This window comes from Pan troglodytes, chromosome 14 (genome assembly GCF_028858775.2).
Source record: "Pan troglodytes isolate AG18354 chromosome 14, NHGRI_mPanTro3-v2.0_pri, whole genome shotgun sequence".
Classification (NCBI taxonomy): Eukaryota; Metazoa; Chordata; class Mammalia; order Primates; family Hominidae; genus Pan; species Pan troglodytes.
The window spans coordinates 86,591,566-86,607,670 of record NC_072412.2 but is presented as its reverse complement, the minus strand read 5'-3'; the positions used below and the strand labels follow the sequence as shown (position 1 = coordinate 86,607,670).

Below are 16,105 nucleotides of genomic sequence, written 5' to 3'. Positions count from 1 at the left end.
AATCCTATACCAAACCAATGAATCAGAACACATATTTTTATACCATTTGTTTTTAACAAATGAGAAAACTAGGACTTTCTCCAGGTAATACAAGCAACAAGTTGCTTGAGCCCTAAAATGACTTTGTTTACTTCCTGTTCACCTCATAAATCATCTCTACTTCATATTCACTTGCTCAAGACACAGAAATTTAGCGATCCTTCTTAGCTTGAGACCTTAAAAGAAGTGTTAGAATATTAAAGCCTCCAATTATTAAATATTTCCTGAGGTACTATGCAGGCATTCATAATAGCTGCCTACTGAGTCAATTTTGCTACTTACTATTGCCTTTCACAGATAAGATTATTTAATGTGGGTACATATTTCTTTCAAATATGCATTCCTAATGATGGCAAAAATAAAAAATATATAGTTATGGAAAAAAATCAAAGAAAAGAGTAATAAAAATTGAGTTTCTTATGACTTAGTAAACCAGAGAAATACCACATTTTATGCTAATTGACAAAATAGGGCTTTTAAAATTGTAGTTTTTCTTGGACATGTAGCAATGTGCTTCCTAATGAAAAGAGAATGATTAACTCCATCTTTAATTGTCCAACCATTCTGCAAATCTCTTCTATCTTAGCCTCTAGGAGAAATGGCTTTACATGAATGAACGCTACTCTGGCTTTAGAAGTTAAGCTGAATATTTTTGATATATAAGGGAAGTTGGAAATAGAAACAGTAATGCTTTTTTATTTACTTTACTGGATTTTTCAAGCTTTAGTGTGTGTCTCTATATCAAGTAACAAAGTAAGGCCAGAAAAATGAGAACTGCACAGTAGCATCAGAAAGGCAGCCCAATGTCAAACATACTTGAACCTTGATGCCAGCCATCTGGTGGACCATTCAAGGTTGTTTTGGGGAAGGGAGCTGTTAAGCATCCATCATTTCCTGGCTCTATGACTCTGGCAAAGTCAGCATCTCAGTTTCTTAGTTTCTATTCTCTTGGACAAAATCTTAGATGGTGACATAAGAGGGCTTTCACAGTGCCATTTTTTTGATGACAGACCTACTGCCTCTGAGAAGCTCTGTGGCACAGAGACTGGAACACAAATAACTTCATTTGACAACCAATTCAACTACTTACCACTGTAAGTTGCAGCTCAGTATCTAGAACATGGAGTCTATTCACCACAATGTAAATACATGACTAAAATGTGGGAAAGTAGAAATGAAAATAACTTAATTTAACTAACCCTCATACACACTCAGAATATATGCTTTCCATTTTATTTCTCTAACACAATGAATAAATTTGTGAAAGTAAAGCTATTCTATTTCTCTTCATGTCATTTTTCTATCTACCTAAAGGATTGTTGTTAAAAAAAAAAGAGAGAGAGATAATACACACAAAGTGCATAGCACAAAACTTGAAAAATAGCTGATTTCCAGTAAATGGTAGTTTGTCTTCCCGTTGCTTGAGAACAAAGCTCAAACTATTCAGAATGCTTGTTTAATCTATTTTTCCTGTATTCACTCTTTCTTGCAGTCCCATAAAATGTCTCTCAAATCCTAGAGTGTTACCATTCTGAATCCATTCATGTATCTGGGATTTTCCATTATTGCTCACTTCATATAAAATGCTGCCAACACAACTCACACCACTGGCACAAAGGTGCTTTTGACTCAAGATCCTTGTTCTTTAAATTTCTATGTTCCTCATATGTCTATGATATTTACTTGGCACTCCCTTTACCATTCACTTTGGGCTTGTACATTATTTGCTATATGAAGGTGTTTTTTCCCCTGAAAGTAGGTATGCCATGTCTTACTATTCTATCTCACACAGCAAAATTGCTTTTAAAACTAGGTATGGGTATAAGTGAAATTATTATTACCATCACTACTATCACCACTACTACCACAGTCACTACTGTGTAGTTCAGATAGATTTTCTACATCACTTATGATGTAGAATATTTATAAGAATTCAAAATTAAATTTATGCCTTAACACTGAGCTATCACAAAGAATATCTAAAGCTTCTTTACAAAACGTAAATTCATTTGAAAAACAAAACAAAACATGCTAAGCTCATAAAAGCAAAACTTCAGACATTAGACGACATTCCTGAGTAAACAAAGTGTCCTTTTCTCATCTTTGTTTACAGCAAGCAATTCTAGACTAAACTTTGTTGAGTAGGAAGATATTGATGGTCTTTTGCTGTACACAAACCGTATATTTATTGTAAACACAATGAGGGAGGTAGGAAGTAACATCACCAAAAACTACACAAAAAAGTTTACTGACCACTACATATTTTGACAAAGCAGATAATTAGATTAACAAATGTTAAAGACATTTTTACATCTAATGAGATAGGCTAAATTAAAAATGATATAACATCATTTCTGACTTTGCAATATCAAATGATAAACAGATTTAATTCTCAACCAGAAACAGAAGCTCATAGAAGTTCTGCTTTAAAAAATAATCACTATGTTTGTATATATAATTAGTAAATGACCTATAGTACTATCCAGAGTCATTTGAGTTTTAATATTTTGAAGCTAAGGAAAGGAGTCAGTTTGTACAAGGTTTGACCTGACAGAATGAGGTAAAAGCAGTGCTATTGTGAAATCCAGATATATATTTGGATTTTGCACAAAATTCAGACAAGTTAGAGAAAGACATTAATCATGGCTTTATACCTAAAAAATGCACACACTTAAAAGAATTTGCTGTTGTTCAATATTTGTAAGAAAAAAAGGGGCTAAATATACTTTACTATAAACAATACTATATAGAAGTCTTATAGGTAAACACAAATATGAATGAATAAATCTACATGATTGCTAGTGCACTAAAAGGAAACAAAATCTCAAAACCCAGAAAGATATCTAATACACTAATATTTTTGAAGGATTTATTATTATTTTGGTAATGTGGACAAACCCAAATTATTCATCACTGTTGTAGCACACATCAAAATATTGAATTGCTTGTTTTTTTTGGATTATGTGCCAATGTTGGTATCAACAACATTTTTTTCATAAAAATAATGCAAATAGGCATTGATGTCAGTGACTTCATATCCCTGTCTTGACCATTTATCTGATAAAAACACCTTTTCCAGGTTACCTACAAAACAGAGTTTATGACTCTTCCCCTAAAAAATAAAAATGCTGCAAGTTTTTCTGTTACCAAAGACTGAGAAGCATCCAGGGTTTCTTTCTTGTTTTTAATAGTGAAATTGTTCAATATCACCTGACTTTTTCAAACCCCCCTACATTTAATATTACATGTACAATTTAAAAAAGGAGAGCAAGCCTAAAGAAAAAAGAAGAGAAAAAGAAAAAAGAAATAAGAGAGATGTTACAGCTTAACATAATTTGTAACACAATGTAAATATTAGAAGACGCCTTTCTATTAAAAATGTGCTGTATTTTACATGCATATTATTTTAAGAGAATATCTATTATATATCCAAACAAGAGAAGTAAAGGTTGATAATAAACCTATCACAGAGACTGGTTTCATACAATTTCCCCACCTTCAAAAGCTACCGAGAGAGAGAAAAAAATTATCTCCTTAATGTTTCAGCTGACAAAATTTAATGTCAATATTTCAAATTTAGTAATATAATAAATTAAGAAGAATTTATGACCAAAGAAAACATCAATACAGGGTTTTTTAGATTAAGATACACACTAGTGGTTAACCAAATACATAAATTTTAAAAGATACTGTCAAATCACAGTTTTAATCGTCATATTATGTAAAATAAAACAAACCAATAAAACAGCAGGTTAAATAATTACGTCAAATCATCTAACATAAACTAATTCATTACTCAATTCTGTTAATCATACCACAGTCAAACATTATTACAACTTTGGCAAACAATAAATTGTTTCCTCTTTGCTTTCAAGTTAGCTCTCGATTTTAGAAAATTAGAGTTCTCTTGTTTCCTAAGTTTCTGTAAATGCTATGGAAATTTAAATTTTCCAACCCGGTGCGATGGCTCATGCCTGTAATCCCAGTATATTAGGAGGCTGAGACAGTGGATCACGTGAGCCCATGACTTCAAGACCAGCCTGGGCAACATGGCGAAATCCCACTTACACACACATACACACACATACACACACACACGCACACACACAAGAAAATTAGCTGGGCCTGGTGGCGCATACCTGTAGTCCTGGCTACTCGGGAGGTGGAGATTGGAGGATCGCTTGAGCCCAGGAGGTGGAGGCTGCAGAGAGCCAAGATTGCACCACTGCACTCCTGCCTGGGTGAGGGCAAAAGACTGAGACTCTGTCTCAAAAAATAAATAAATAAATAAGTAAGTAAAAAATAAATTTTCCTAGCAAATAAATTTTTTAATTCCAAAGTATTCTTAAAATGTTCCAGGCATCACACTACGTTAATATGTCTGATGCGAAATGCAAAAGGATGAGGTCGACATGATAAAATTATTTTCAATTCTTTTTTCTATTTTTAAAAAGTATTTAAAATTTTTTAAAAATTAAATTTGCATTTTTTATTTAATTTTATTTAAATTAGCATATCTCAAGAAATATATTTATATTTTCCAGAAACCAAGCAAGCAGCATTCCAAGTAGAAGAAAGTGAGCTGTTTTTGACAAACCTGATGAAAATTAATATTTTATCTAAGCAATTTTTGAAAAGCATGTCTAAATAAAATAGGATCTGTTGAGCATTTTAGAAACTGTAACAGTTACAAAAAATCAATTCACTCTTAAGACATATTACAATGTACCATTTTCATAAATGTTTCAGTACATGCATATTTTTCTCTTCCACTAAACTTACTGAAGTAGTATCAATAGAAAACTAGCAGATTTATGCTGAAACTTCCTCATGCTTTTCTACATACCACCCAGTAACACCACCCAGTAACAATCTACACCAAGCTTTAGGAAATTAGATTAAAGGTGTTGACAACTGGATAAATCATCTCCAAATAATTGAGACATAGTACAATTTAAAAAAAATGGAAAGAAAATGAAAACCTATTAAACATCTGTCCGCAATCAACAAACCTGTAGCCAAGTAAAAGGTCATGGCATTTATTTCCTTGCTGCTCATCTATGTCTTTTGGACAGTGATACAAATATTCACATGTGTTTTACTTGTTTGCTTAGCTAGATATTGAATAGCATGTAGAGGCAAATAAATAAATTTACAAATAATGTTTAAAAATTATTATGTAATTGAATATACAAGTTGCTTTTGTGATTTCTTGGTCAAACATAAAATCGATCAAGCAAGGTCTGCAAACTAGAATAATTTTTATCTTGTTGTTTGAGAAAAATTGAGACTCCACCATGGCTGCACTAAGAGGAATTTTAACATGTTGTCACTAAGCCAAAGCAACGCCGGAACAGCTCTGTCTGTAGTCTCAGGCCAGCGAACATTTTCCATTCTATAACTAATTCCCCAGATGCGTGATCATACCTCATACACACAGAAAACAGAACAATAAGCCCTTAAGTATGCTTGCGGGCAGTTTTTCACAAGGGCAAGATTACAGGAGAACATGCCTGCTTAAAGAATTATTCCTTTGTTTTCCCCGCTTGTTCTCAAATTATCCATTTCCAATAACACTAAAATTTGTGGAAAATATCCCTCAGATGGTCAGTTTATTTGGAAACCCTTTTACCTGTGTTTGGACACTAAGTTTTCCCAAGCTCAAAATTCAAGTGTGCTTTAGTATGTTGTATTTGTATTGTTTTGTATTTTTTTCCTCCACATACTTTTTGTTTTTGTTTTTGTTTTTTTGGCTGGTGGGACACTCCTCCAGCAAATGGGAGCTTTCTATCTATTGCTGTTATGTTATAGCTAACTGTGAGTCCAAAGAAAAAAACATCTTTTCCTATAACTTCTTAAGTTAATGCTCTAAAAATGAGTAACTTTATCACAGTCTCATGGGGAGGGTGTGCTCTCAGAGCCATCCAGGCATTCTGGGACTTTTGTCAATGTGTTTCTGGAAAGGATGCTTATGAAATAATTCAGATCAACATCCAGGGTTCTTGGAGCAGGCTCCACTTTAACTAGCAGAAATCATTTCTGCCAAGGAAGATGTATTTCCTAGATTTGTAAAAAGCTTTATAAAGAAAATTTTGTTGTAACAGTGACTAATAAAATGTAAAAACCAAAAATAACTCAGCATCTGCAATAAAGAGCTATACCTTTTGGGAAATTTTGAATGTAACTGAGGATCAACCATGTTGTACAACTGTGCGGTTTCTACTCACATAGAACACAAAGTGAATGCTGCCCTTCTATAGCTGGGCAACACGTTGATACTAAACTACATTTTCAGCAAGTAATTTGCAAATAAATAGCAGCAGTTTCCTCTCAGTCACTGTGGTTTTTTGTACATTGAAGTGTTTTGAAAATGTTCATACTCTTCCAAGTTATGATTGATACTATTACATTTTGAAGTCAAAACGCCGCATTTCAGTGAAGTTTCCGGTCACTTAAAGTTATTATTGACAGGGATATATATATATATATATATATATATATATATATATATATATATACACACACATACTTAGTACATATATATATAATATATATATTTAGTAATAACAATAAATTTTGTGATAATATATATTAACATGAGTGCACTTAGTATCATATACTACTAAATGAAAGTAGCTTTAAAATGCTGTCTAGGGTATAAGCAGCTGTATATATAATGGCCATAGGGCCCAGAGGACAGATTTTGGCATGATGGAAACTGAGCTCAGGTAAGTCGTCTAAAGGATTTGAAATTTGTTTACTTTGTTCCTCAGGATTCAGGTTGTGGTCAAACTAATTAAATATGCTGATAAAAATAAATGTTTATGCAAATTAATTATCAAAAAACTATAAATAATCAAAATGTCCCAAAATGGCCCATCAAATGCCATTGACAGTCTCTGACTCTAAGACATTTATATTTAAAATATAAATCAGAGAAGCTTAAAGGCTGAAGTCAAGTGTCAAAGTCATCTAAGTGGTTAAACATAGATGTCCTTTAGGTTGCATCAATGCCCACTCTGACATGTCTATGAGCAGTAATTCTCTCACTTCACTAACCCTATGTCTAAGATAGGTATGATGATGAAAATGCTTTGTCCAGAACACAAATTCCAAAACACTCAGCAAGACATTGTTTTCTTTTTGAACAGTTTCCAGCAGATATTTTTAGTTTTAATTTTCTCCACTCTCCCAAAATCCATGATTGAAATAACCATAAGTTCTGGTTTGTACAGAACGGTTCCTGGTTTCACTTATTGTCCTGACGTTGTTGTTAATGATGCTCTCTTTAATTCCTAAAAGCTTCCCCACTTCAATAATAAAGTTTTAGCTGCTTTGTTAAGGTATGATTGACGTACTAAGGCTGTAAATATTTAGTATACACAACATGATGTGTTTGGAGATAGGTGTATACCTGTGAAGCCATCAGACCATCATTGTTATCAATACTGTAATCTTACCCAGTATCCTCAAAAATTTCTCCCAGCCCCATTTATTGCTGTTTCTAAAAATAAACTTATTTATTTTTCTTTTTGGAGTATGAGCACTTGACATAAGATCTATCCTCTTAGCAAATTTTAAAGCATTTAATACAGTATTATTAATTATAATATTGCTAATAACCAGGCATGTAATCTGTGTTGTACAGTAGATCTCCAGATGTTTATTTTACACAACTGAAACTTTGTACCTTTTCACCCACACCCCCATTTCTCCTTCCTTCCAGCCCCTTGTAATCACCATTCTACTCTCTGCTTATATGTGTTTCATTACTTTAGATTCCATGTATAAGGGAAGCCACGCAGTATTTGTCTCTCTGTGCTTGGCTTATTTCACTTAGCAGAATGTCCTCCAGATTAATTCATGTTGTCAGAAATGGCACAATTTCTTTCCTTTTTAAATAGATAATAAATTACTTTGGAACAATATATCTCACACCCCACCTTGATTATTTTTACCTTTGTGGTTTTGCATGCTCTGTTTCGACCCTTTTCTCTGTGAAATTCTTTCTGATGTCCTTAACCATCCTACTCTTCAAATCAGAGTCGAGCTGTGAATTAGAGGACATTGGTGAATATGCAATGTTTGTGCTTGCCCAGCGCTGCCCCCCAGCCTTCTTCTGTAATAGTATCCAAAATATCCTTTGTGGGTCCTTGCTTTCTTCAGTCCATGTGACCTTGTCTCCAGATACAGGGCTGAGCATATGACCCAGGCCTGACCATCTGGAACATCCAGGCTTTAATGATTAGTTTGGGCTGGGCATATGATCCAGATACCAACAAATAGGGTAGTCCCAGGATTCCCAGCAGTCATCTGCCCACACCAAGGGAACACCTACTTTGGAGCAATTCTTCTCTAAGTGTAATCTTTGAACCAGCAGTACCCTAACTTATTAGGTATGAAAATTCTCAGGCCTGACTCTAGACATATTGAAACAAAAACTCTGGAAATGGAAGGCAACAACGAGGTGGTATTGGAGTGTTACAGGGTCACAGAGAAGATCTTCAATTATCAGTTATAGGTTTTAAATTTACCCCAGCTTTTAAAGGAATAGGGTACACTGTTTTTTCTTTACTACTTCCATCTCTCTTTCTTTCTCTTTGACTTCTTCTTTGTCTCTCTCTTTCTCTCCTTCTGACTCCTTGTCTGTCTCTTTCTCTCTCTCTCTGACTCCCTCTTTGTCTCTGTTTCTTCCCCTCTCTCTCTCTGACTTTCTTTCTGTCTTTCCCTTCTGCTGTCTTCCCCTGTCTCTGCCAGCCACTTATGCTGCTGTTCTCCCTTCTCCTTCCCCTTTTTGATGGCTTCGGCAGTGTAAGACTGCCACCTCCTTGGGCTTTTGCACTGCATGCAATAACTCCATGATTTCCTTGTGGTATTTACTGGGGGTTCCCCCAGAGATTAGGAACTCCCTTTTTTTCCATATTGCAGCATGGGCATGTAGGATTAGATAAGCATACTTGCTATCTGTATATACATTTATTCTGTTTCCCTTTCCCAGTTCTAAGGCTCCGGTAAGTGCCACTAGTTCTGCTAACTGGGCACTGGTTCCTGGGGGAAGAGGCTTACTTTCAAGTATAGTTACATCACTAACTATGGCATAAACTGCCTTTTGTATCCCATTCTCCACAAATGAACTTCCATCGGTACATAGGTTAAGATCAGGATTAGCTAAGGGGACTTCTAAGAGATCATCTCGGGCGGCATAAGTCTGGACTATAATTTGTTGGCAGTCATGCTTGATTGGTTCCCCCTCCTCTGGGAGAAAAGTGGCACGGTTGAGAGCCACGCACATATGTATTTGAAGCACCGGTCCCTCAAGGAGTAGAGCCTGGTATCTAAGTAGGTGGTTGTGTGATAGCTATAAACTTCCTTTGGCACCTAATATGTGATTTACATCATAAGTAGTCCAGACAGTGAGATCCTTTCCTTGTATTATTTTGATAGCCTCTGACATTAAGACAGCCACCGCTGCAGCTACCCGTAAACAGTGAGGCCAGCCTTTTGCTACTACAACAATTTCCTTACTTAGGTATGCCAATGGTTGTGGGGTTGTCCCACGAGTCTGAGTAAGGACTCCAAGAGCTATCTCTGTGCTCTCTCTGTGACGTATAAAGAGAATTTTTGTCCTGTGGCAAGGATTAAAGCTGGAGCTCATACTAGGGCCTGCTTTAAGGTTTTGAAGGCTGTTTCTGCCTCTGGTTCCCATTCTACTAGATGAATATTTGCCCTTTGGGTCTCCTTGATTAGAGCATAGAGTGGTCTGGCCATCTTGCTGTATCTGGGGATTCATAGTCGGCAAAAGCCCGTGATTCCAAGGAACTCCCGCAACTGTTTTAATGTCTTAGGGTGAGGATAAGCCAGATAGACTGTATTCATTCCTTGCTGAGGGCCCTGGTCCCTGTGGCTAAGATTAGGCCTAGATATTTGACCTGCTGTAGGCAAAGCTGGGCCTTCAACCTAGACGCCTTGTACCCTTGATTAGCTAGAAAGTTCAAGAGAAACCCAAGTGGGTTTCCACTGCTGGCTAGGGTGGCCAGATTTTATTCCCTTATTTGTCCCCACCCACATCCTGCTAATTGGTCCATTTTACAGATTGCTGATTGGTCCCTTTTACAGAGTGCTGATTGGTCCCTTTTACAGAGTGCTGATTGGTCCACTTACAATCCTTTAGCCAGACACAGAGCACTGATTGGTGTGTTTACAATCCTCTAGCTAGACAGAAAAATTCCCCACTTGACCCAGGAAGTCCAGCTGGCTTCACCTTTCATGGGCAACATGGTGAAACCCCATCTCAATAAAAAATACAAAAATTAGCTAGGCCTGGAGGCACGCACCTGTAGTCTCAGCTACTCAGTAGCTTGATGTGGGAGGATGGCTTGAGCCAGGGAGGCAGAGGTTGCAGGGAGCTGAGATCATGCCACTGCACTCCATCCTGGGCAACAAGGTGAGACCCTGTCTCCAAAAACTAAAAATAAAAAAAAGAAACATTAAGAAAAAAAAGTAAACAAAGAGAATCAAGATGGCAAAAACTGTTTCTTAGAACATAATAATAAAAGTAATAAATCTGTGGGAAGACATATAGATAAACGTTTTAAAACAGAGATACAAGTTACAAATAACTAATATCGATATTATTCAGGCATTTAAAGGATAATGAGATAATATAAATAAACATATGCCAACAAATTTGAAATAAATTGCTAGGCAAGTACAACTTTAAAAATGAAATGAAAAAGAAAAACTGAATAGTCCTACAAATTCATTAATCATTCTACTATTTGACCATCTAACTTATCTTTAAATTGTTTTGTAACTATTATGCATTTTTATTCAGACTCATATGGAACATCCGTGTGTATGTGTATAAATAGTTTATGTAATGTGACAGTTAATGAAAAAAACAGAAGAATAAAGACTAAAGAAACCCATGAAAAGAATGTAAATGATACTACTGGGGCTCTGAAAATAATACCCCAAAATGAAGGCATCAAAAGCAGTTTCTCTCTGACCTTCTCCTGCCCTCCTGTCTCCTGTCTCTTACCCCTCATCCATGCCTGAGGCAAGTCATAGAAACTAAAACCATTTTTCCCTAAAGTCAGCTATCAAGCCTAAAAATATTACTCTGAATTTTCCCCACATTTCTGTGGAACAGCTGGCCATAAAGAAATCAAGACCCTCATTTCAGAGGAGTCCTACCCCATACGTGGGAGGAAGAAATTCTGTACAGAGAGGCCAAGAAGAACCTGAACAAACAGGCCCTGCTAGAATTCTTGAGTCTATCACTGCTAGCTCCTGTCCTTTTCTGTTCAATCACACTTGTACATGGCTGTCCCTGCTTCATTGAACCAAAGCATAAAATTGGATATCTTCCCCTGTATCTCTGGGTCTTCATTCTGGAGGCTCTCATGTCACAGAAAACTATAATCAAATAAATGTGTTAAGTTTTTCTCTAACATGTCTTTTGTTATAGAGGTGTTGGCCATTGCTCTTATGAAGAAGAAAAAGATCACTCCTTTTCTGCCCCTACAATACCATAATCAACAAAAGAAATAATGTCATGAGATGCATGTTGCACAATATTTTTAGTGGTATGAATTTACAAACTGTGAGCCTGCAAATGGAAAACCTGCCATAAAATGCATTAAGTATAAAACTTTGACGTGGGTGGTTCTCATGTGATGTTGCCCATCTGTTCATGAAGCAAAGAAAATCCTTAAAAATCCTTTTAAAGAATAAGAAATGCTCTGCAAGACAAAATAGAAGTAGTAAATGAAACCCTTTGTAAGGCTGAATTCTTAAAAGTGGATTTATCTAAACTCAAGTTATAAATCTACATATTTTATAGAAATATATAAGCATTTAAAAAAGTATTTAAGTACACCCAGACTTTACTCCATTATGTGTGTACACACTGAGGTTGCTGTATGCAGTCATATAAAAAGAAGAGGGGGTGGATCTAATTGATGTAAAATAATAAACATGAATAAATTAATTTTAAATTAGAATTTGATGTATAATATACAGTTATGTAAAAAATAAGAAGTGTTATAGTAATTTGTAGATTTTGGTTATGAATATACAAATAAAAAAGCCCAAGTCATCTATATATGTGAATTCCTATGTTTGTCATATCAAGAGGAAAGTTATGGAGGGATAAACAAGTCTATTAGCATTAAATTGATGAGGAAAAGAAGACTAAAAGGGGTGGGGGAGTCAATCAGATAGAAGATGATTAAATTATGGGTGCCTGTGTTTATTTCCTTTTTTAAATTTTATATTTTTCACTTAATACAAACATCACATGTTAATTTAGTTAGGCCATGTTGTCATATGTTTCATGTTAAATGCGATATAAATATCTTTTAAAGGAATTGCCTTTAAATTCAGACTGCACTGAATTTGTGTTGGACTTTACCACTTACAAGCTATGTCCTTTGGCAAGTAAGTAAATCCTTCTGTCTATGTTTCCTCATCAGTAGAATAAGCATAAGAATAGTAACCACATCAGATTGCAGAGGAGTTAAAAGAGAAGATGTGAAGGTGTGTGAAAATTACACAAAATAATGCATGATACCTAGTAATCACTCACTAATCGGCAGTAAATTTTATTCCCCTCTCATAGAGGAGAAAGCCCTTAAAGATCACCTAATCAATTGAAATGTCAGAGGCAGCCATCAACCTAATTCTCAGACCAGATTCTGATCAATTTAAGAAATAAAACAAAGATGAAAGCCAAAAATAAAACAAAACTGAAAGCCAAAAATATCCTATTATACAGATAAAATGTGGTTACATAACTTGTTATAAGAGTCAGATAACCTACTCTTATGCTAAGGAGACTACCCCTAGACTGAAATTTGGGGTAACCAAACACAGGAAATTTTGTCTTCAGATTTAACATGCTTATTTTGATGTTTAGAATGAACAGAGAAAGAAGCATTAAAGCTATCAAATATCATGCAGTGGACTTTTGAGAGCTTCACTTCATCTCATTGAGACTTGTAGACCAATATGTGGCATTCATCAATCAACTAACTGATCAACTGAATAACTCCATCTTAGACACAGGGTTAGGGCAATGATAGCAGTATGTTTAGGGAAAATATCTTCTCAAGAAAACCAGAATTGTGGAAAGGGTGTTCTTTTCTGACAGTGCCCAGCAGTTTTGAAACTTTGTATTAGAAAACTCTCTTATCAAAATTAATCTTATGGGAAGTCTCAGTGCATGAAACTACTTTACTTACATAAATGGCTGAAGGGAGGAAGGAATCGTAAAACTTCACTCCAGATCACAAAATTTCACCAATCAATGTTAATTATCAATCATGTTCCTACTTCATCTCTCCTAAAATAATACTTGTACCACAAAACAAAACAAGACAAAAAGCAAGCAAATAAAAAGTTTGAAACATGTAAATAGCACATATTTTTAGTTATTGACTTTATTCAGTATGTTTGAATTTTCTTTTATTTTGCTTAACATACATTAAACAGTCTAATTCCAGAAACTGCAGTGCAAATACACTCCAGTTACAGTTAACAGACAACACTCTGGTTATTTTCACTGTATCACTTACTTCCCTGTAATATTGGCTTTCCATGCAGAGATTCTGTCATTTATTTTTACATAATATAACCAATAGTAGAAATTGGACTATTGGGTGCATGTGGTTACAATCTTATGCACTGTGGAAAAACCATTTCTTTTTATCCCATACAGCTTTGAATTATCCAATGACTTGAAAGAAAGGTTTTCAGGGAGAAATTATATAACTTTACTAGACAGAATTTTATGCTAAATTTCACAAATGGCCTGCTGAAAAAAAAATGAAAGTTTTCTTCTTTTTAAGATTTTGAAGGTATGCAAAGTTCACTTATAAAATGTTTCAAACTCATGTACATGATTCTTTGATGTATGTTCCAGTTTATATGTTATATGGATTTCAAATTCATCCTGAGAAAATAATCTTATGAGCAGGGATGTCTTTGTAAGGCCATACAAATGGTTTGTATGAAAATCACTATTTTTCATGATACCTGTTCTTAAAATTAACAAGCCAATAGTTAACAGGCTGTTGGAATTTTTTTCCAACGTATTTATTCTTAGAATCACTGTATTAGCTATATTAGTTTAGAAATCTCTCTAAATTAGGTCAATGCCATATTGTGACTGTTTCAGCCCTGGTTATAAGTAAAATCACATATGTATATGTTTATATAACTATGTATTATATGCATACACACACACACTCACATATATATATTCAATTTCCTACCATCTCTCTCAGAAAACATCTATAATCTAACAAAATTAACTTTCATTCTGGTTATTCTCAAAAGATGACTTTGTCTAAGAATTCACAGAGAAAATTTGGGGAGACAATTTTTTTAAAATTTCCTATCTCCCCCTTCTTTCCCCATGAAACATCCATGCCAACTTCTGATCCTCTAGTTTTAAAGATTGTGTCCATCTTGTGGTTCAATGCAAAGTCACCCACTGGCACTGTTTGTCCTACATTCTTCTGTTTCTTATGGATCATTGCTCCATCTGTCTTCCTCTCTATTATACCTTCGTAGATATTTTAGCTTAGCATATAAACACCAATACTTCTTAAATAGTTATGCCTCTTTGTGTCTGTATCACAACCTTCTCCTTTTCTACTGTAAGGGATAGGGCTTTAGCACAGTTGTTCTATGGTTACATAACAACAACTGAGAAGGCTCTCAGCAAGAAGAGTGTTTGGAGAGTGAGAAGATGAGAAAATGCCAGGGTCGCTGAAGAACAGAGTAGGGAAGACAGAGGGGAAAGAAGATGAGAATTTGCTCATCAGAGCCCATCAGAAGCTCTCAGAACTTCAGATTGATGAGAATTTCTAATACAAACCCATTAGTGAGCTTAATAAAAAAGCCATCTCCTATTCCATGCTCAAATAAGTACGGGGGGGGGAAGAGAAAACAGATTTTTCAGCTATGCACTCCTCAGGAAGAATCGGGGGTCTGATTCAGTTCCCAGAAAAGTTAAATAGGTGTTTTAAACCTTTGCTTGACAGAAACTTTATGCCCACTGATTAATAACATCCCCCTCTCCAATCCCCTGTAATGACTATTCCATTCTTTCTTTCTATGAATTTGACTATATTAGATACCTCATATAAGTAGAATCATGCAGTATTTACCTGTCTGTGATTGGCTTATTTCATTTAGCATAACGTCCTCAAAGTTCACCCAAGTTGTTGCATATCGAAGAATTCCCCTTGTTTAAACTATAGTATTTTATTGTATGTATATAAAAAAAATTTAAATCCATTCATCTATTCATGGACACTTAACATTTTTCTCACATTTTGGATATTGTGAATAGTGCTGCAATTAACTGTTAAAGTAATGCTAATATCTCTTCAAGTTCCTGATTTCAATTCTTTTGCATAAATATCCAAAAGTAGGATTACTGAATCATATTGCAGTTTTAGTTTTTTAAGAATCCTCATACTGTTTTCCATAGTGGCTGCACCATTTTTCATTTCTACTAACAGTGTCCAAGTGTTCCAATTTTTACACCTCCTGGTCAACACTTGTCTTTTTTTTTTTTTTTATAACAGTCATACTAACAGCTTTAAGGTGATATCACTTGATGGTTTTGATTTGCATTTCCCTCGTGATTAGTGATGCCTGATGGCCATTTGTGTGTCTTGTTTGAAGAAAATTCTATTCAAGTCATTAACCCACTTTTTATTAGTGTTAGTAGTTGGCTTTTTGTTTTTGTTTTATTTTTTAACTTTGAGTTATAGGGAAGAACACATTTCTCATAAGTCCTTATGGAAAAAAATATTGATAAAAAATAAAAACAAAAAATAAAGGGTTAATTACACAAAAACAAATCGTGGTGAGCATTGAGTATACATTGAACTGTAGAACTAATAATGGAAATAAATATGAGAATAATGGCTAAAAAATGATGAGACATATAAACATACTTATTATTGTGTTTCTTATAGATAGCATTCAAAGCTATAATTTAAAACTATTTGTCATATACCTATTTTACAGGCATACGGGAAGATGCTGA

At 34.8% G+C, this 16,105-nt stretch overlaps 1 long non-coding RNA gene across 2 annotated transcripts in view; it reads right to left on the bottom strand.

Moving 5' to 3' along the window:
* Positions 1-16,105, bottom strand: part of LOC100609517 (uncharacterized) — a 203,524-nt gene that overhangs the window by 12,576 nt on the left and 174,843 nt on the right. For both annotated transcript variants that reach the window (XR_001708789.4, XR_008538853.2), the window contains 4 exons: positions 13,284-13,395; positions 10,374-10,504; positions 7,998-8,089; positions 4,179-4,302 (listed from right to left, as the gene is read on the bottom strand). This is a non-coding gene — a long non-coding RNA (uncharacterized LOC100609517). The remainder of the gene's footprint in view (positions 1-4,178; positions 4,303-7,997; positions 8,090-10,373; positions 10,505-13,283; positions 13,396-16,105) is intronic.